Below are 22907 nucleotides of genomic sequence, written 5' to 3'. Positions count from 1 at the left end.
TCAGCCACAAAACAGCCTGATTGAATGATAATCAAATTAATTATCTACATTAACTGAACAGTTGAGAACTGAGGCTGAAATTTAATAAAGCACACTGTGTGAGGATGCTTAAATATAAATCATAGCTTGTGACTCTGAACATCATTTATTTTAAAGCACTGCACTGTTTCTGCAAATTGCATTTATTAAAGCTATGTAAAAGCTTCAAGTCTTTACAAAGGTGATTACATTTTGATTATGCTGGTTCTTGTTATTTAAGATGTATTTATCCAGTTACTCCCATTTCTGCACCCTCCCCAGTAATTCTTAATCAGAGGCGTTTGTCATGGATATGCTGCAGGAAAAAACAAGGGTCCAGCGGTCTGTCCAAGCTTGATCCTGCCTTTCCGTATCTCCCCTTTTCACCTCATGGCCCCAAACGCGTCTTTCATTTCCCCCAAAGATACACCAATAGCCCAGGCACATGACCTTCAGTGCCGTGTCCTACACAGAGACTCTCAGCTCCTGCCCCAAATATGGGAAGGAGGGTGCCAAAACCCTGTAATAAGCTGGGTCCTACCAGCTCTTTTAATAATAGCCATTAATAACAGAGAAACTGAGCAAACTGTGGCACAGCTTCCCTTTCTCTCCCAGCTGGTGAGAACCCGAGCACCAGGACTGTGCCAGCATGAAGGAGAGCAGGAAATTTCAGGGTGCAAGGAGCTTCTCAACTGCTGTTTCTGACAGGGTTCATGGGAGAGCACAGCGCTACCCAACAACACAGCCTCAGCTTTGAGGGGCTCCACACCTTACCCTGATTGGCCACCCTCTATCTTGACCACTGGGCACGCGGGGGATCGCTGCCGCCAGTGGCTCCCCAGCAGGGAAGGGTGACCAGGGGCATAGTGGTAGCCTCACACCCAGCCCAGGACAAGCTTGGAGTCCCTGGGACAGCAGAGTGGCTCCTGGTCATCCTGGCATGGGAACTGCACTCTTTGACTCACACAGGGACGTGGCAAGCTTGCACACTTGATTGACGTAAGTGCTCAGGACCCACAAGGTTAATTATAATGCCACCTGTAGGAGGTACTTTTCCACAAATATTAACCTTCTGTTTTTTCCATATGCTCCCATATGGTCTATTTTTCCTTCATAAGGAGAGCTGTAATGGAGCTAAGAAATGACAGCTAAGCTTTACTTTTGTGCCCGTAATGTCAAAACCAGTAGTCACCTGACTTTGACAAATCCAGTGTTTTTTTTTTTTTTAAAAGCATAATTTTAATTTAAATAAATGTCACCTTTGCCTCTCAAACTGTAACTTCTTAGGAACAATTTGCATTCACAAGATAAATGTCATTTGATAGACTTTGTCATGAAACATTTTCATCTGTGCCTGGCAGGAGTTCAGTGAGAAGACTGAGATTGCCTTATCTCAGTGTCCTTTCTGCAGCCTTCTCGCTTTGCATCCATGTTGCAGTCCGAATATGCCCAGTTCTATAAACGTGGAAAACATTATGGGAATCGGATACAATCTCTGTTAATCTTGCGAGGATCAGAGGAACCAGCTGTATTGTGATGTAATGCAAAACATAGTATTAATCACTCAAATAACAGGCGAAATAAGCACGCATATTCTTAATTGATTGCTACTAACTCCTACCAATAATCATAAAAAAAAAAAATCAGGCAATGAAAATGCCTGAAGCCCCTCAAGTTTCTCCAGGTGGTGTCTGAAAACAGACTTTGTTAGCAGATTGACTGAAAACTTCCTGGTCTTAGAGATGTGCAAACGGTTGTGAGAGGAATGCCGCCAACAAATCACATCTAGAGGAGTTTTGAACAATAAAGGGCCTCTGTTTTCCAGTGAATTGTGTGTATGCACACATATGCTCATCCATAATGTGGGCTTAAAATAATCCTGATGGGAGTGAGAGAAGGGGAGGGAAGGGACACATGGAAATAACTAGGCAGATTTTGACCCTTTGTGTCAGAAAACAAAGCCTTCTAGTTCGAATCTGAGATAGCATTTCCCAGTTGACAAGGTTTCAACAGACACACACACCTTCTGGCTTAAGCCTGTCCCTAAAGGACACTAAGACCAAGTAAAGCTTGCTTATAAGTCACCCAAGCGCAACACGATGGTTTTTAGCAGAAACAAATGAATGGAGTAGATGTAATTAAAAATCCAAACTGAATTAGGCAAAATTGCTACAGCTTCACTTTACAAAGTCAGTGAAGGGCAGGAATGGAGCATCTGAAACAGCTATTTGGCATAGGGTCACTATGAAGATGAATTAGGGTTAATTTTCTTCTGGAGTGTAGGTCAGGTGCTGTGCTGTGGCAGAATGCTCATTTTACTGGGTATGTTTTGGCCTACTTAGAACTTTAGAAAATAAATATTACAATGTTAAATTAAATATGCTCTGTGACAAGGACTTGCAACATTGGGAGAATGTGATTTATATGCAATTGGCTCATATATACCATCTAATATGATATGCGCAGTGTAACAAAAGCTCAAGGGTCTGATCTGCAGTGCAGAAATGCTTTACAATCCTCTTTCAGGTTACATGTTGTTTTTCTTTCCTTTTCTTCTTCTTTTTTTTTAATTTTTTTTTGTTAATGACTACATAAGTTAATTAGTGGTTATGTACTCTGTCTCTTTGCCTGGCCTAGCTTATCCCTACTGCAATAAATCTCTTTTCTTTCCCTCTCCCAAGGATCATTACAACATTAGCCAGCACTGTCAACAAAACTAATTGAAAGCCACCTGCTTTTAGGATCACCTTAATGAAAAACAGTGAAGTTAAGAAACAAAATTAAATCAACTTTCTAATACTCTATAATTTCCTATTAATTCACACAAATGCAGAGGTAGGAAAAAACCAGAGAAGATTCCCTTTTTTTTTTTTTTGAAACTGCTGGCCTTATTGTCCACTCCTCCTTACATCTGTATAATTAGAAATGATTATTTTCGTAACCTAAATCTCTCATCGCTCCTTGAAGTGGAACTAATAATATTATATTTTGTCTATTCAACTGCAGCTGTACAAAAAAGGAAAGTACTTGCAAATAGTCTTCCAATTATAAATCAATCTGTTCTTTTTGCTAAATGTTTGGGTTCTAATCAGGTAGGCCCAGACTGAGCAGAACTTTTAAAGACGTCAAAGTCTACTTAAGTGCTGACAGAAATTGTCTATATCTAATTGCCTTTGATGAAATTCAAGCATCTGCAGAAAACTGGGGAAAGGCTGAACATGCAGGACTGAATAGGTATGGAATTCCTGTTGGTCCCCAACACGCAAAGCTCTTCAGCACATGCTGAACCTCAGGCAGGTGAATAATTACTCTCGAAGTTGACAGGAAATAAGCATGTGCTTCAAGATAAGTACTCTACTACCACTGCACGAGGAATACACAATTTAGTCAAGTGAGCATGAGTAAACAAAACATTCTTGAGATAGCTTGATGACTGTTTCCCATAAATAGTTTCCCAGCTTGTCCTTAATTGTGGAGAAATGAGCTTGGCTGATTCATTTCTGTTAGGCCAACTGAAGTAAAACACTGAGAAAAGGAAAAAAAAGAAGGAAACCACAAGACAGACGGTACTAATGACAATTTGTGTTACAGCATGGTTTAACACAGGGTTTAGATGTCCCAGTAAGGCCCGAGATCCCACTGCACTAGACTCTAAGCAAACATGTCAGTGATGGTGTTCAGTAAAGGAGAGCTGTCTGTAAACATGACATGTGGAAGTCCCTTCGAAGTCAGGCACAACCCAAGCATGCAAGCAGTTTGTACTGTCAGGCCACACGTTTCAAACTATACGATTAATTGTTATCAAGTGTGCTGAAGCAGAAGACAGGGTCTCTCACACTATGGCCACCAAAGATATAATGAGCTGAGGAAAAAAATAAGGTCACAGATAATATATTGGTTGCATTTAATAGTCCATTGTTTACTTCCTGGGAGTGTAAACATATCATTATTTTTCCTACTTCAAAAGAATAGAAACTCTGTTTAGATAAGATACATTTAAAACAACGCAGGTGACACACAATATAGGATAAACACAAACTTCATGCAAATGTATGCATCTCTCATTGATTATAGTAATGAGATGTGCAAAGAAAGATCAGAGCGATGTAATTTGATCCTTTTTGGAAGCTACTCTGAAAATTATGCTCGAAGTAGTGTGTGTGCACGCACAGAAGAGCAAGAGTGAGTTGACTATTGTGGAGCCTTCCCAAAGAGAGCAAATGCCCACTGCTTCAGAAGTGGACTGGTGCCTACAGAAGGGCAAGAGACCTAGAAGCAAGGTGAACTCCCCAGTTTGTTAAGCTGCAGTTTCAATAATGCAATTGTTGCTGCAACATGCAGAAAAGGATTAAAAATAAAGGCACACGGAAGAATGAAAGGAAGGAAAAAATACCAGTCAGGAATAATTACCACAGTGTATAAAACTTTCCACTCCTTTATTATCATAAATTGCAAAGTTTTATTGATGCATATTTTATCACAGCACTCTTGCCATATGTGATCTGAAGATTCAGAGCCTGTCCCCAGGGACAACGGTACTGATATAGATAATCAAGAATTCCTTTTATGCTCCTCTCACCACAGCCACAGCTCAGATTGAAATTAACATCTTTTACAATGAAACACAAGTTTTCTGCCACAACTAGACATGACAGCTGGAGAAAGAGGCCTGCTTATCCAGTTATTCCTTCAAGTCTTGGTTTCATTACAACCTGTGAAGATGTAAACCGTGTACAAAGCAATGTGGACGGTTGCTGAATACCAGAAAACCAAATCTGCATGCAACCTGCCACATGAAGAAACAGGGGAGAAATGCTTTCAAATAAATACTGGGATGAAAAGCAAAGATCAGAGGCAGCCCCTAGAAAAACCAATGGAGAGGAATCAAAAAGCTTCAAACTTTTGCAGTATTTATTGTCTGGGTTAGACTAGGTGGTGCTAGCGCAGACATGTGCACACAGGAGTGGAACCCACACCAAAAGAAACCCAGTACAGGACTCTGTCCTACTTAAATCCTTCAAAGCAAGGATTTTGCCTAGTAGAAACTCGAAGGCTACTTAGTGCTGACACTTGTTCTTGGTCTTCTTCTTAGGTTAACCGTTTCCACTCGTAGATCGGGGGGGGGGGGGGGGCATAGTTTGCCCTGTCCCCCAGGGGGTCGTACATCACTGTAGCATCTGAGTGCCTTCCTGTTGGGCATTAAACAACCAACATCTGCCGTGTGTGGTTCTCCCTCTCATCCTACTCCCCAGGGAGAACTGGGTATGCAGTACGACGTTTTGTTTTGGCAGGACTTTTTTGTTGTTTTAAATGTACACACTGCCATATGTTACAAAGAAAAATAAAAGAAACATCTTATGTGAAGGAGAAAGTGGTGGTGTTTGAAATGGCCATTAGTTTTTGAGGGAGCTAGTGGCAAAGTCTCAGCCTGGCTTCCTGTAAGCTGCAGTTTCCTGCTGCTGGCTACCAGGGAAGCGCAAATTTCACAGACTGTCACAGGGACCTGGAGATGATAACGTACTGGAATTGCATCTCTTTCATGTGTGAAAGTCATTCAAGTCCCGCTTTGAGCACATGCCTAACTACCACAACATTTTGAAAGAGCCCACTGATTTGGTGTATTACATGCTGGGACAATACATAGTAAAACCTACTCTTATTGATCATTGGCTTTTTTTCTTTTCTGATTAATGTCATGTCATCTAGAGGTTATCTCCAGTCACTAGAAAAGCATAGAAAAGAGGATATCGGTGTAAGACTTGAAACATGCAAGCGGGCAAATGCTTTGTTAGAGATGCAAGGATGTTCAGGAAACTTATAAAGCATATTGAGCATGTATGGACCTCATGAGGTTCAACAAGGTCAAGTGCAAGGTCCTACACCTGGATCGGGGCAATCCGTGGTTTCAATACAGGAAGGGGTGTGACATGATTGAGATGAGCCCTGCAGATAAGGGCTTGGGGGTGCTCATTAGTGAGAAGCCCAACATGAGCCGGCAATGTGCGCTCGCAGCTCAGAAGGCCAACTGTATTCTGGGCTACATCAAAAGAAGCATGGCCAGCAGGGCGAGGGAGTTGGTTCTCCTCCTCTACTCCACTCTTGTGAGACCCCACCTGTAGTATTATGTCCAGTTCTAGAATCCTCAACATAAGAAGGATATGGAACTGATGGAAAGGGTCCAGAGGAGGGCTACAAAGATTATCAGAAGGCTGGAGCAGCTCTGCAATGAGGACAGGCTGAGAGAGCTGGGGTTGTTTAGCCTGGGGAAGAGAAGGCTCCAAGGAGACCTTGAAGCAGTCTTCTAGCACCTGAGGTGGGTGTACAAGAAAGCTGGGGAGGGACTTTTTACAAGGGCGTGTATTGATAGGACAAGAAGGAATGGCTATAAATTGCAGGGGGTAAGATTTAGATTAGACATTAGGAAGAAATTCCTCATGATGAGCGTGATGAGGCACTGGCACAAGTTGCCCAAGGAAGTTTTGGATGGTCCATCCCTGGAAGTGCTCAAGGCCAGGTTGGATGTGCCCTTGAGCAGCCTGGTCTGGTGGGACATGTCCCTGCCCATGGTAGGGGGGTTGGAATTAGATGCTCTTTAAGGTCCCTTCCAACCCAAACAAATCTATGAGTCTATTCTATGATATTGCATGCTTTCAGTATAGATCAGGAAATAACTACACAAAGGAAGGCAGGTGCCACTTGTCTAGCCTTGTGTCTTTTGTCTATTTGCAGGTTGCACAAAACAGTACTTCTGCAGCTCAGTACTATGGATGAGCTCAGGTTAAAAATGTGTAATAGCAATTCCACTTCAAGGATATTATCAAATAAGACAGGGAAACAGAAGGCTATGAAAAGAAGATGGGTATATGGCAAAGGTGGTGTAGAGATCTAATTTATATCACCAACAACAAAACAGCACTACCACATTAGCTGGATAAATCTCCTACTAGAAAAAAAAGGGCAGGGCAAGACCTCTCACCCTGCTTTAAGAGACCATCACTTTTGCTTTCCTGAAGCCATGGAATTTTTTGAATTTCCGGCTCCTCATCCCATTCAAGGGCTCATCTCACTGGAAAGGGCTGACTTCCAAACCCTCAAAAATTTTTGAGTTCACGAAGGAAGTCCACTTGGAGGTTACTCATTGTCTCATATATTTTTTAATGGACACATTTCCCAGAGTTCACCTTTATAGGATGCTGATATTGGAGGGACTGAACATTGAAGTTATTCTTCTGCGTGAAGTAAACTTTAGAGCATAGGTTCAGGTGACCTGGATTTCTTCAGTCTTGCACACACACAGAGTCTGCAACCTCACTCCAACTATGAAGTCCAGATTGGCTAAGGATCATTTGAAGAGAAATAAAGCGATACTTATTATTTTTTCTTTTACAAGAGATTTAAGGCAGAATGTTTACTATGATAAACATTTTTTCATTATATTGAAAAACAAAATTTCCATCTTGCAAGAACTTAGACTATTCGGCACTTCACCCACATCAGGCTAAAATGCCAAAATAATGTGATTTGTCTCTCAATAAAGTTTTTAAAAATCAGTTTAAAAAGGTAAAAATGTTAACTTCCATGTTATGAAATAATTCATCTTGAAGTTTCAGAAATAAAATGTTTAGTGTCAGGCAGCAAGGGGGATGTGTTAACATTGCTCCTTGACTCCACTTAGATGGCCACAACTAAGAGCTGATATCCCTGACCCACTGGCCTTTATCTACCCAAGGATCCTTCTCCTTAAGGACACACCAGGCACAACAGTCCCATGGCGCTGCTGTTTTCAAGATGTTTCACACCACTGCAAAATCTCATCCCAAATGCAAAATATATATGTCAGTCAGATTTTCCTCTGCACAGCATTTTACCAAAAGGTCTACTTTCCCTATGAATATTTTCAAATTTAATGAACAACAGGAAAATAATTAATTTGATAGTTTTGTGATCAAACGTAGTTGTTTTATTGCAGCTTGCCTTTTGAATTCTTTGAGTGGGACTATCAAGGCAGAATATTAGGTAAGAACACTAGTATCAAGCTAGAGTCTCAGTGCGATGTGTACATAGAGAAGGATTTTGAAAAGCCTTTTAGATTGATCTTTCTTCACAACCACAAATTTTAAACTCTTTTCATCATTCTTTTCATAGTAACATTGGTTTTAAAAAATATTTTACACCTCGGAAGCACGCTGGAAATAAACACTTTTCTATTAAACTCTTAATAAGGTAGAGACCTCATCAGGAACCTGTACAAGGTCTGCCATGATGAGTAGAATGACCAAGACAAAGAGGGGAGTTCTCACTATAAAACAACAATAAGAATAAAGTAATTAAAAAAATCAGACCATCAAGCAATCGAAAAACAGTTGCTTACTACAAACAAAATTCTGATCCTCTTTGAGTGAAACCTCATTGTAATTTCACCAGCATAACCCCATGGAAAACAGTGGGCTTGCATTAGTGTATTAAAGAGTAGAGTAACAGAGACATGCAATGTTGTAAAGATTTTTCACATCTTTCTTTGAAATACCAACATGGGTCATTTTCCCAGAGACCAGTCTGTCCTGAGATAGTAAATCCTGGACCTTTAGGATAGATAGGGTGTGATTAAAACTAGAATATGGCCTGCAGGGAAAAATCTCTCCTCATTCAGATCATATTGTTTTCATCGTTGTACTGGTGTAAATGGTATTTTTATGTATGTCTCCAGAAGAGAATTCAACTGCAATATTTCTTCTCTACTGTTGAAATATTAGCATTAAAAAAGCAGTATTTTACAAAAGTCATATAAACATGGTGCCCATAACACAATCAATCTTGTTGGAATTATTTTACACCAGCCTTCATCCTTGAAATGATGTCTCTTCTTTTGTGGAATACTTTAAAACTTAAAAATGTTATTTGAAGTAAGTTTTGACAGTATATTAACTGGTAAAAACCAAAGTACTTCTTTTTTTCCCCAAGCCCAGAAGAATTAATTTTGTTGCCACTAAAGAAGGACACCCAAATTTTTAACATGAACTGACATAATATTTCTGGTAACCCTGCATACAATTAGTTTCTTGTAAGAGCCATCTTTCAAGCAGTCTTTTTCTGCCTATGGACTCTAAAAGCTGCTCATCAGATCCAGCAAAATTAGGATATTAATAGAGAACCATTTATCAAGCTCAATAGTTTTGTTAGAGGCACACCTGTCTAGTTAACCAACACTGCCACAGTATCTATTAAAAAAGAAAGATATTATTAAGGCCCTCCTGAAGTGTTTATCTCTACTCCAGGTTTTCCACACCACTGTTTCTCCAGCGGTGGACTGGAATTAATGCTGCCCTAGGAAGTGGTGCTCAGACAGCAGAGGGTCTTCCCAGAAAGGGAGCCTTCCTTGGCTACAGGGTGGTGTGGCAGCCTTCTCCCAAGATGTCAAAAGGGATGTTAAAACAAGGTTTATGCTGCCGCCCCATAGTGCTTCGCACACATGGCATTACTGGTGGACGTCAAAAGTAAAGAAGTGCTGCTGTCCTCCTGACCCCAGGGCTTGCAACCCATAGCTCATAAACTCTGGCCTAGGTTGAGAAGAGGAAAACGTCTGGTGAGTTGGGATGGCAAATTGGTGGTACAAGACTGGGAAGCAGGGGGCTGACTCTTGTGTTTGGCCTCTCCCCACCTTCCTCTCTGGTGACTCACGCTGTTCTCCGGGCTTTTCCTAACTTCGTTCTCCCCTGTGGTCAAAACTTGTTGGGCAACATTTTGATTTTTTATTTACAATTTCCTTCAATTTTTTTCACCAGAAACATTTGAACTTCAGCATTTTCTAGGGAAAGATTTCTCAAATCAGGGCTCTTGAGACTGAGAAATACAAAACAAAATTTTGACCTGTTCATTCCTAATTGCAAATGTGCTGACACCTCTCTAGTCTCAGCATTTCCTAAAGGATTAGGTTTCCTTCTAAATCAGGATAATTTTGAAATCTAAGCTTTGGTAAAACAGAACTTGATCTCCTAGCTCTGGCATTTGGATTGCAAACACATCAATACAGCACTATGTCCTATGTGTGCACAGCACAGGGGTCTGTATGATACCTAGCACCTGCAGACACCCCTAAAACACAAATCATAACTACTAATAGAAGTTTTACACTTGCCTTCTGTTTCAGTCTGAAAAACCTAAACCACATGTATTTCCTCAAGCACCCAGATCCACTGTGTGCACAAAAGCAACAAAATCCTCATTGTGCCAGGAGATTCGCAACCAAACTCAAACATTGACCTTATCTAGATAGACATATAATCCTATCAGATTGTGAACCTTTGGCTTTTCCAATAGAGTGCCTAACAGTGGCAGAAGTTGTGGTAAAGATGGACTCTTTTTCCACTCCATGCCTGCCTCCTCTTTCACCCAGCTTCACTTAATTGTGCTCGTGGCCTCATTTATTGGCACCAGCATTGTACAAGTTTCAGATAAAGCAGCACCATTTTTACCTCTCCTTTTCCTTAAACATTTAACATGTCACATCTGTGATTTTTCTAATCCAATTTTTTTTTTTGAGATCAGAATATTGAGGTTATCTTACTGGTGTTGGCAATACTCCACACATGGCAGAGGACAAGAGGATAAAACACTGGGAATGTCGCCTCTTCCCTCTTTCCCCTCTTTCTCCCCCCTTTTTTTTTTGCACTTCCTGGTAACATTACTGGAGGAAAATTGTACTGCAAAGTCATAAATAAAGTATACTTGTCAGAAGCTACGGTCTTAAAATATTCTAAGAGTTTGTTTGTGTTCTCTCCATAAATTGTTTATTGGTCAATATGGCCAGAACTTTCAAATGTATCCTCCTTTTCAGTTTGCTGATGTTATGTCCATTCTAAATACATTAATCTATTGAGCTTTTTAAAAAACCCTACTTCCTACCTTTTTTCCACTGATGAGAGATTTTTCTAACGCTGAATATTCAGATTATGCAGCATTACATTTTCTTGTGTTTCTTATCAGAGACTGCTAGCACTAAAGGAGAACTGTATGACTGTTAGTAAAGTTAATACTGGCAGTAGGGTTATGCAGCAGGGGGTTGCTTTTTGAGTGGTGCCTATCCATGCAGTAAAGCAAATCAGAAAAGAAAAAGCTCTGTATAAAATATTGCTCTGATTTGTATTCTACTTCACTACATCATGTAAATGTTCTTCAAGTAACAGACTGACATTGTGAAATGGTACCCTGATGAGTAAATTATCATAGAAAGAAGTTCATCAAAGCAATGATTTCAGACATGTGTCTGAATAGCCCATGAGCATACAGAACCAAAGATGTCTCTTTTGCCAGAGATGACACCAAACATTAACACAGAAAAGACTTTCTTCTACCTCTCCTGGAGCCCTGCAATGCAGAGGATCTTCCAATAAAACAATCATCCTGCGTAGGATGATAGTTTAAAAGAGAAGTTGAGGGTTTCAGTCCCCTCTTGAGAGTTCCAAAAGAGGCTAAAGAAAGACCAATGGACTTAATTTTTTTTTAAAAATGCAGATAATGCTTGATAGATTGCATACTTACAGCTAGTAAGTCAAATATGTTATGACACTTGGTGATTGCTTCTTCAATAAATAACTTGATAAATTCCTCAAAAAAGAAGGTAATTTACCTCAGAATAAAAACAGTTTTGGTCCACCAACTCTTTGAGGACAATTTGGTACATAATTGTAACTACATGCGGAATTTAGATGCTCAGTGATCATTAAAAATAAAGGGAACTGAAGTATGCAGATCCCAAAGTAGTGTCAAAAATCTTAGCCGTGCATTCCTGGGACAAACACTTTTGCACACTGCAAAAGTATTAATACTGATGCACTTTTATCTTAGAAAAGAAAGAGAACAAATTGCATAAACCCCCCTATTTTAAATGGTTATCTGTGAGTATTTTACTGATGTTTTACTAAATGGACACTTGAAGAAGAAAACAAATAGCCAAAGGGCTGATCAGCAACAGAATTAAAGTGGCAACAGATATTAATCAAAATGCATTCCTTGATGCTAGGAATTTGTAGTAAAATAAAAACACCTACGTGCCACACATCACTGTGTATGTTTATTATGCATAAACACCTATACAACCCAGTAAGGGATTATGGAGGTAATGCAATGGAGCACCTTCTCTCAAGGTTGAGAAACAAATGGATAGGATGGAGTTAGGAAATAGTATGAAACAGTTACTACCTATGCTGGGTATCATTACTGTTATTACATCATAACACAAGTAAGTCTTAATGGGAGTTTCTTCTGTTGCCCCAGAGCAGCATGACAGCAAGCAAGAGAGCACTTGAAGAACTATATGGGGCAAACAAGCAAGGAAAACAGTCAAGCGAATACTGACAACTCTGTGTTGAGATGTTCTTTTTTCTCCCCCCCCCCAAACGTATCTTCTACACATTTGAGTCTAACATCCAGTTCCTTAGACCTCAACTTCTTGCTCAGATGAACTAGCTGGATCCTCAGCAACAGTGTATTTAATACAGTGTCCTCAGCAACGCCTCTGAACTAACCCTAATGATGACTAACCCTAAAGATGACTAACCTTTCCAAAGTCTACACTATGCAAGAAATGTTTAGCCATGATTCAGTCTAGCATTTCTATATAATGGTTCCTTTATATACATGCTGACTGATGCCTTTCTCTTGACACGTTGATGAACTATAACTTGAAACTCCACAAACAAATCTAGAAATCTCACTTATACAAACTTCCTCCAATAGCCTGTACTCACCCAGGAGACTTGTTGTGGGATCCAGATCCTGTTATTTCAACCTCTATCCGCTGCCACAACCTGCTCTGCTTTCCGCCATGCTCATTCACAAGCCTGTGAAACAGTTATTTGTTTTCTCTTTGTATTAGTTCCTCTCCAAGGCCCAGCCAAAATCTGTACCTGCCACCAATCATATCTGTCCTTTTTTGTCTGTTATTTTATGAAGACATTTGCCAGTTTTCTCTCTGCCTCGCTATACAAATCCTCTGTTTTCTTGCCTTCCTGAAGCTTCTTTCTCTGTTCAGCCTCTGCAAAGTTTTGTTGCTATTATCATCATTTTCTCTCAACATGCTCACTGTCCTCTTGAAGACTCATTTGACAGATCCTCTCTTGTCATCTGCTTGAAGGCTGATTTCAGCTCTTCCTTAAAGCACTGAGCCTATGTGCCTCCTCCGCAGCAAGTACTTAGTGTGGAGCTTGTTCTGTGTCTGCTCCTCATTACCTTTTCTCCCAAGGAGGGTCACAGGGGTGTAATGTGTAAGGTGTGCAAGCCTGTGGGCCACAGGCACCAGTTGGATAATGTCAATAGTTGGCTGCTGCCTTTCCAATAGGCCTGGCAGATCTTCCTGTTGTCATTACCAAGGATGTGCACCAGCCATTTGACAGGATCTCCCCTCGGTGCCCATGGGGTGCCCAGAAAAGGGGATGTTCAGGCTTGCAATCAGAATAAATATACCACTTCGTGCTCGCTCCCGCTTGCTTTAGAGACACATGTTCATGAAGAGCAGGCACCCCTAATTGTTTACATGGTGCCTGTCCATCTCTGTGTCACTTTCTGAAGGAGACACAAGATCACAGCAAATCTTTATGGGAAGCACAAACCAAAGAGTCAAGTGCTGTAGTTCCTCTCAGCAGATACAGTAGTTGGTCGATGTACGCAGCCTTCCTCTGACATTGCAAGAAACCGACTGTCCAACTAAAAGGGACATGTACAACTTTCCCTCCCTGGGGAGGCATTTGACTGCCTTTCACACATACTCCATGAGGCATGCTGATTTCATTATTATTTCTTTACTTTGTTCCTTAAAAACATATTTTTGCTCTGAAGCCTTAATATATTATACCTGCAGGTCAAACAATACATAGTATGTACTTGAATGGTTAAAGTCCTCCAGATTATGTGTGCACTGGAGGACAACTGAGGCAAAACTTCATTTTTTTTTTTCCTTTGCAAGGAAATGCTTCTTTTCTTTTAGAAAACTCCTCTTTTCAGAAGTTAGTCTCCCGATTATTACTGAAAATCAGCACAACTTTCCCTGTTAAAGCACTTCCTTCCCCTTCAAAAGTATCTTATAATTAAAAAATGAACTAATTTCAGCAATGGGCTAGGTGCACAGAAGGCAATTCATATATAATAATCTAGTTAGGTACTTATATTATTCTTAAGAGATTTGCCAACTAGGGATCTATGACTGGTATTTTAATTTATGTTACATCACTATTGCAGTTCTAGATTAAACTCATACAAGCAAGAAAATTTGTAGTTAACACTTTCACTCAATCCTTAACTTGCTTTGCTGTAACTAAGTTGCATATTGTCAAAGCTTTTAACTGTGTTTTGCAATACCTAGGCATGTAGAAAGGTTAATTACATAGGCTAATTTTTCACCTTTGATTTGCTTCTGAAGTAGGCTAGAAGGAATCGTGCAGAAAAATTCAGCCCTAGCATGCTCTCAACTTCAGAACTGTTAGCACTTCTTAGGCTACGTGCTCGGGTGCTGCATAGTTCAGCAGGGCAAGCCCTACACAGTTGGGCGAGTGCTTGCCCCACTGAGTATTACACAGAAGCACGAAGGGCTTCAGTCCTTCTGAGAAGACTGAATAAGTTACAGAAAGGCTTGACTGAGAAACAAATCTGCGTGTTCTCCCCAGGGGCCCTATGACAGGCCTAACTAACCCTATTCCTTTCCTCTTTAGTTCAGGGACATAAACTAAAGGTATGGGTTCATGAGAGCACCTCAATGCTGTCACCACTGGAAAAATCAGGAGACAATACAAACGGAAAAAGGGAAAAAATCAAGAAAGAAATTCAGAAGGCAATCCTACACCTGAACACCTCAGTGTTTCACTGATTCCAGCTTGAGCTTGGACTGGTTACAGGTTGGGGTATCAACCCCTGCATGCTCAGGCTTTTGAAAAGATAATACAAAAACAACAGAGACAAACATTTTAAACATACAGAATGCATTTGACAGTGTACCTTCACCTTGAGTATCTGAAATCCCTTTAATTTATTTCTTAGCATATGAAATATACTTATGCTTTTCAAAGCAAAACAAGTACTTTAAAAATTGGAACGTCCTGTGACTGCAAGAAATATTTCTTTCACCCATTCATTCTTTAAATGAAGACCCTAATCAGATTCTTCACAACAGTTATTGTTCCTCAAGTCTGCAAACACTTTTCAAAGGTGGGTTCTATCTTTTGAAATACCATCACGACACGCTTGGTAGTGTTGTAGCTGGTGAATTTTAAGTGTTTAACTTTCATCTGATATGTATATAACTGTTAAAAATTCCTCTGAAAAAGTAGGTCTTATACATGCGTTACAGTCACTTTTCACAGTTGTATCCTTTTTTAATTACCCAAGGCATTCTGATTACAGAGTAATCTATTCAAAACTGGGTTTTACAGTGATTTAATGGGCAGAAAAAGCATATGGAATTAGGAAACATTTACTTCTCTCCCCCTTCTTCTTATATTGCCAAATGTATTTAAATCAAACTTGTTTTAAAAACAAACAGTCCCAGGGTAAGGCCTTTCACATCAACTTCTAGTTAAGTTGTTTCTGCTGAATTAGAAACCTCTGGCAATTTTTTCCCAATGAAATGTAAATGATGACATGTCTTTAACTAGCAGCATTACACCACTAAAATGCTAAGACATGTCTTGCTTGCCTCAAACTTCCCTTTCCTTAAGTGCAATGCCTTAGAGGCAGCAGTGTTTAAATGGTACAAAGTACTCTACTACCACCAGCCTGAATCTTTATTTAGGAGAACAAGCTCCACATTCTTCCCTGCTAATGCAGTACATGGGCCTGTTCGGCTCCTCCATAAAACACACTCATACACTATTACTGTCTGAAATAAGGTACAGTAATGACATGACAGATTCATGTTCCCAGCTGTGACATAAGGGCTCTTTGACAATACCACAGTGAAAGCCCTATTAAGGAACCATGTGCCGGACAGTGCATCTGATGCAGTTAAATGCTATAAAAGATTTTCCAGGTGTTAATGAGTTACATGAGTAGACTGAAAATGAGATGGATCCGTGTGCTTGGAAATTCTCAAGAAGCAGGAGTCAGGCTCTCAGAGAAACAGACAAATAGCGCTTTATAAGCATCACTGGCCATGCTCTGCACCTGACTGCGTGAGGTGATGAGCAGCCCTGACTATTCACTAGGAGAACTGTTCATTGAGGATGGTTTGCATGGGAAAAGACAGACTATCATGTCTTCCTGCAGTTTACTGCATCCTTTTTACTTTATTTGTGGAAAAGCACTAGCTATTTTCCTCTTTTAATACTTCTTTTCTTTCCTAAAGAGAAGGAAAACATTATGCCTGTTACTTCATTTCTTGTTCGTACTTTATGAGAGATTCAGCTTGACCCAGTACAGAAAACAAACTGTCATTTAAACCATGTCAAAGTACCAATACTTATAGTTTACGCTTTTAAAAGGCAGAAACAAACTCACACACTTTGAAACAGCAATGGGTGAAATTTTTCAAGGCATTGTTGGTGCTTAAGATATACTCCCCCTAAGCTATGCATAAAATAAGATGTATGGGATGTCTTGAAAATTTCAGCCACTGATATTTCAGCATATGTGTATACATTATCTTGTACATCAGGTATCTACAGCAGAACTGTTTATTCATATCATCTGTTAACTTCATAAAAACTTGTTTCATTTCTCTAGCATGCGTGAATTTTATGATTACTGTCCTTGAGAAGCAACATTTTGTTTCATCTACATAAGACAGGTACAGTGTGGGGAAGGCTGCAATGCAGATTTTTCCATGCTGTTGTGACCACAACCTCAGTCTTAATCCTGGCACACAACCGTATCTAAGAAAAACAGATAATTTTATCTTCATGCTAATTCTAGCATGAATTTCCTTAAAGGGGAAGCTCCCAGTGTATGAAAACCAATGGAGAGTCTCATCTCAGAAATTAATTTAGACCCATCTATTTTATTTCCCACAATGACAAGTCAGCACTATTTTATCTTTCATTTCTAATCTAATATCCCAAGTCCTCTTCTCACTCTTCCCCCATCTCAAGAGAGTTACCGAAATTAACTCAGAGAACTAAATTTTCTTAAATGTGTAAGAATACTAGGTGGAGAGAATGAGCAACCCAGTCAATAGTACATTGACACAGATTCTTGAAATTAATGTTTTAAGGGTTAAAATTCCTCTGGCTTGCCTGGTGTTCTGTGCAAATGTTGCATTCGTTCAACATAGTATCTGACCATTTAACCATATGTCAAACAATCTCTGCTATGACAACCAGATGTAGACATTGCCATGGAATGAAATTATCATTTTATTAATTACCCTTTAATTGGTTGATACAGCAGAGAACATGCAGTAATTTAGCCATAATTGGCCTGAGTGAGACTCAATACTTACATGGATGGAATCTGTTTGTGAGACTACTTGTTATGAATAACAATTACGTCTGTGACAATGCAATTTTATTATGAAGATGTACTGTGCATTTCAAACAACTTTTATGTATAAGGCTGTATTCAGGATTTAATGACAATTTGATGGCAAATGTTTTCTTGAATAAAAGTGTGTAATCCTCTATGTATTTTGCTAAATATGTTTTAACAATGCGAGAAAGACCTTTTCCCAAACTTACTCTGATGGCCAAAGTGTGTTTTTGATGTATTTTATCACAGAAATGAGGAGTCACTTGGTAAATTTTGTATTTGAAAATGAAGGAAAAGACACTTTAAACTTCTCTTAAAATCTTGTTACTGGTTTTCAAATTATTCTAGAATTTAATGTGGTATTTGGGTGAGGGGGACACCATGCAGATTTTTAGAAACATTCTCTTTCAGAACATTGCAAGCAGAAACTTGAGGAGTGTCTCTTATGTGATAACTTGACCATTACACTTTTTGTATTTCTCTAAGGAGAGTAGGTTTCTCCTTAGGAACTCGGACTGGGTAGGTGCAACTAAAGTTAACAATAACCCCCCCTCTATACTGTATTATTAAGTAAAATGCCTCAAAGACATTCTTTCAATGCAGCTTGCCATTAAATTAGGAACATTAATCATAGACAGAATACTGAGTATCACCAGTGGGAGAAAGCACATTCAACAGCTTATTAAAAAAGGTTCTAAAGTAGTGTTTAACATTGGCCCTTACATATTCAGTTTTTACAAGTTTTTGGTTAACCATAGCTTTGGACAAAACTCTAGAGTCACCATTCTGTCCTTGTTCTTCTAAACTCTGTGACCTGTACAAAGACTGCAGTGTTTTATAGTAGTTTTACACAGTGAGATAGACAACATGTCTAGTGTTTTCTCCACTTGTCTTTCCACAAAAATCTCACAAAGTGCAGGTCAAAACCTTCAACAAACTCAAGTTAACAAACAGTAACAATTGCTTTACTTCTCAGTGTTGAATAGAAGGTCCTTCCCTCTCCCTCTCCCTCTCCCTCTCCCTCTCCCTCTCCCTCTCCCTCTCCCTCTCCCTCTCCCAGCCCTCACTTTTTTTTTTAGGTAATGGGTAGCTCCTAGTTTTCTGCATGTGCAATGATAGAAAATTAACTGAATTTCTTTTTAAGTCTTGCCCAGTTCCAGCGTATTTATTTATTTATTTATTTATTTATGATGGGTGGGCAGGCTGTAAGGATATCTTCAAGCCAAATGAATCTTTCATATAACTAGTCTAAACTCAAGGAAGTTATATGAAGGATGAGTCTGTTTCCTTCACAATTAGACTTTGAACAATTCCTTTACTTTGCTGAAATGACCATGGACTTCTTTGCAAGTTTTCTTTATTTTAAACATTTTAGTACTCCATTCTTTCTGATAAGTAATCCACTACTCTGCTTCTTTATCGTGAATGTATGTATATGGAAAAAAAACATGCTGTGTGGAAAGAAAAAAAAAATTTGCCTATGGTGCCATCTTCCAGTTAATATCAGTAAGTCATATTCTATTGCTTGTAAGTGCATCTTCCTCAACAACTTATAACCACCTCCAGTACAAATACACACAGGTTGTATTTTCCTGCTGTGTCACAGGGAATAGCTAACACAGTGTAACAAGAGATCATTTCATTAGATTACCATGAAAGAGTCACCGCTGCAAGGAACTCGAGTTGAACAGGGACACAATCACAGTGTTAAAAACTCAAAATAGTTTACCACTAAAACCTTGTGTGCCTGCTTGAAAAATGTCTTAGAGCAGCACAAAAGCTGGCACCATTAGCTTTCATCCCTGCTGAGTTGGCAATAAAGTGCACACATAAGTAAAATGCATTAATTGGTATTAGTCAATCTAGTTAAGATGTTCATTCTCCAGCCATCTTCAGATTTCATTTCCATAAAATAGGATTTCTCTAAGTCTTATAATTTGATTTTGTGCAGCCTGAAATGATGTTGACATAGTGGCGGCAAAGGCACAATTACATCCCAGCTTTACAAAGGTGTTCTCTATCTAAATAGACGGGGACCCACGTGCTCCCAGTCTCATGGAGAAAAAAAAAAAAAAAGGAAAGGAAAAAAAAGAAAAAGGGAAAAGCTATGAAATAGGAAAAAGTGATACATTTTGCTATCATTTTCCTATTGCTATTTTCCCTCCCTTCCCCCCCCAATTTTTCCTACTGTGCATTACTGATTACTGCACTTTAAGATCAGAATGAACAATTAACTGCCTAATTATTCCAGTCACACCAAGCCACAATGAAATCTTTATTCAGTGTTTACAGCAATCTTTGGCAGGGACTGTCTTGCTGTTTTTAAACCAAGAAGAACTGCTCCCTTTGGCTCCCCTCAGCATCAGCTGCCCGGGTTTCAGAGCTGGATGCCAATAATCAGCCTCCTTTTTCTCTTCCAAAGTGGCTATTTTTTTAAGGGTGAAAAGACCTATTCTCATCAACTCCCCATATATTCTGACTGATTTATGTCCCAGCCACTGGGTCTCTTCCTTCCGTATCTTTTACCATCTGTGTGCCCCCCGTACCCCTCCCTCAGCGCCCCCCGAGAGGTTTTGGGGGGTGGGGTTCTTTTTCCTCGCGAACCCCGGCGAGGCAAAAAGGGCAGGAAGGGAGGGTATTTTCCATCTCCTGCTGTGCAGCATCCCTCCTCCCCCCACCCAATATCTTTTTCTATAGGTTTTCCGCTTTCTACATAAAGCCCCCGTGGAGGTTCCCTGCTGTCTCCGCTCCGGGAAAGTTAGAGGGAGCTGCTCCAAGCGGCTCCTTCTACCCCTGCTCCTCCTCTCCAAGCTGCTCGGAGGTGCTGAGAGGCAGCCCTGCCGCCGGGACACCCCCTGCCCTACCCTTCACCGCGGCACTGCACCTGCAGGAGGAAAAAGATTGTCCCAGGCAAACTCCAGAGGGATCCGGTGCGGGCTTGCTCCATCCCTCACCACCGCCTCTTCCTCGCTCTCTGATTGCGGGTGGGAGGGGGAATGAAGAAGGTAAATAAATAAATAAATAAATAAATGGAACAAATATAAAGAAAAGGAGAAAAAAATAAGAGGAAGAAAAAAAAGAAGAAAGAAAAAATAAAATAAAAAAGAATAGGGGGGAAATAAAAAAATAGAAACAAAAATAAAGAAAATGAAAAGGGGTGGAAAAAGAGGGGGGAAAGGATAAAAGCAGAAAGAAAAGTCCCCGAAGGATAGGACGGGTTACCTGCTGGGTGTGTGGAGATGCTCCCGGCTGCCGTCCTGGCAATGGGAACTCCGTCCCTCCCCGGCCGGGTGCGCCCCTCACATCCCGCTCCCCCCGCTCCTTGCGCAGCGCTGCCGCCCGCTCCCGGCTCTGGATGCGGAGGGGGGATGCTGGGGGGAGCTGAGAGGAGGAGGAGGAGGAGGAAGAGGAGGGAGCCCGCGGCTGCCCCGCTGCCCCCGCTGGAAGTGAATCGGAGCGGCGGGTCTCACGCTGCCGCGGGGACCTGCGGGAGGCGATTGGTGCCGGGGAGCCTCCGCCTCCCCCCCATCTCCTCCGCTCCCCCTTTCCCCGGGAACTCCCCCCCCCCCCCCCCCGCCCTCGCTGCTGCCCCGCGGAGCTTCCCGGCTGTGGGAAAAGCAGCCCCGTGTCTCCCGTTCTCTGCAGGGCTATTTTACACCTCGGGAGGATTTCGAACGGCGCCGCGTGGGGTGTGAGGAAACGGGCTGCTGAGGTGGACCAGAAGTGAGGCTGGGGGAGATGAAGCGTTGCTTGGTTTAGCGAGAAGGGTACGGAGATGAAAGCTGGATTTCTTTAGAAGGCGCAATTTCAGTTAATAAACATCCTGAGACTAATGTCAGAGCTACTTTTATGAGAGTAAACACAACAGTTTCCTGGAGGGTTTGTGTAAGACTTTGGAAAAAACCAACCAAATAATAAAGGGGTTTTACACTCGCTTTTAAAGATCATTTTAGTGTTCATGAAAGCTGCCAGACTTGCTGAAATGCTCCCTGCCGTTCAGCAAAGGCAGCTACAGGACGAGGCAATCTTCTTTGCCTGCCAGTTTGCCTCAGTCTCGACCTGAAGTAACCAGGAGGGCAGATGATTTAACACTGTCCCTGTGGTAGCCTTCATCGTTCTGCTCGGTGTTGGAAGGTGGCCAACTGGTACCAACTTTGATGACATGTAGGTGTGAAAGAGATACGGTAACTTGTCCATTTGGATATGAGAAGGTTATTACCTCTGTAATAGCTCCCTGTAGTAATAACTTCTTTTTGCTGCCAGCACAGAACCCATTCCCTGTCTCAGTTAAATTGGTAAATCTCATGCGACTCCACTAAGCAAGGAGCAGAGCCGTACCCGGCAGTCTGTGGCCAAGCCAGTGACTGGCAGTAGGAGACTCTCAATCTCATTATCAATTCCTTGGGACGCTGCCAGTCCCTCAACAATTAGATCTTGAGAAGAACATTCAGATTATACAGTCAAGATTTAGGCTTTTTTTTCTGTTCAGATTTGCACTAATGATTGTTTGCAGAACTAAGGTCACACTGGCTAGTTTTCTAGCCCTGCATATTTCATATTGATCATAACACAGTCATTTCAGCATTACAAAAGAAAAAGGGCAGTCAAATCTCTGGAGAGAAGTTGTTGGAAGTTTGTATGCTGGCCAAGTGCCTAAAACAAATGATGAATTACAGCTATGATAAATGAATACTTTGATGTGTTGGGAAGCAATACAGTGTTCTCCCAGTTTCCTCTAGTGCATGTTCATCTTTGGGCTCCTCAGGCTGATTGAACATTTTTAGCACAACAGTCCAGGGAGGAGGAAATGAATCTCATTGGCATCGCTGGTCAGTGTCAGAGACTCTGTGCTTCTGATAATGATAAGGCAAAACATGCCCCTCAGTACCACTTTTCCCTAATATTAGGACAGAATACTTGTAATAGCATCCTGAAAAGTTATCAGTACACCATTACTGCTGGGAGTCTGATTACAAGGGCAGTGACCTCTTGCTAGAATTGAGCTGGATACTGAATCAATGTGCATTTTTTTTTTCTAAACTAGGGTTTTATTCACAGTACTTGCTTCTTGCAGTGTATGCACACACCTCTGTTTCTCTGCATGAATATAGTTTACTCAGGATATATCTGATTGTATTTTGAAAGGCTTAACAGATGCCATTTGAAAAGTCTGCATGTCAGTTTAAGTGTAGTCTGTGAATTTGTATTTTCCCTCAACCTGGACTGCAGTAAAGGAAAAAAATTAGATTAAAATACTTATAACAACTTTAACGGAGTGGCGGCTGCAGTGGATGCTCTTTGGTTATTGCATGTACTACAGACCTATGAAAATAAAATGCAGATGCTGTCTATTGTTTAAAGTTATAATTTAGGATTAATACAGATTACATAATGCAGTGCTCGTACATGACACACAAACCCCAAGAGGATTCTGTGATGTG

At 40.7% G+C, this 22907-nt stretch overlaps 1 protein-coding gene across 5 annotated transcripts in view; it reads right to left on the bottom strand.

Moving 5' to 3' along the window:
- Positions 1–20953, bottom strand: part of CDH20 (cadherin 20) — a 119367-nt gene extending 98414 nt beyond the window's left edge. For all 5 annotated transcript variants that reach the window (XM_054060054.1, XM_054060053.1, XM_054060052.1 and 2 more), the window contains exon 1: positions 20689–20953. The gene's annotated coding sequence lies outside the window, so the exon portion shown is untranslated. The remainder of the gene's footprint in view (positions 1–20688) is intronic.
- Positions 20954–22907: the final 1954 nt, after the last annotated feature.

Source organism: Cuculus canorus, chromosome 2 (assembly GCF_017976375.1).
Source record: "Cuculus canorus isolate bCucCan1 chromosome 2, bCucCan1.pri, whole genome shotgun sequence".
Classification (NCBI taxonomy): domain Eukaryota; kingdom Metazoa; phylum Chordata; class Aves; order Cuculiformes; family Cuculidae; genus Cuculus; species Cuculus canorus.
This window is presented reverse-complemented; position numbering and strand designations above follow the sequence as displayed.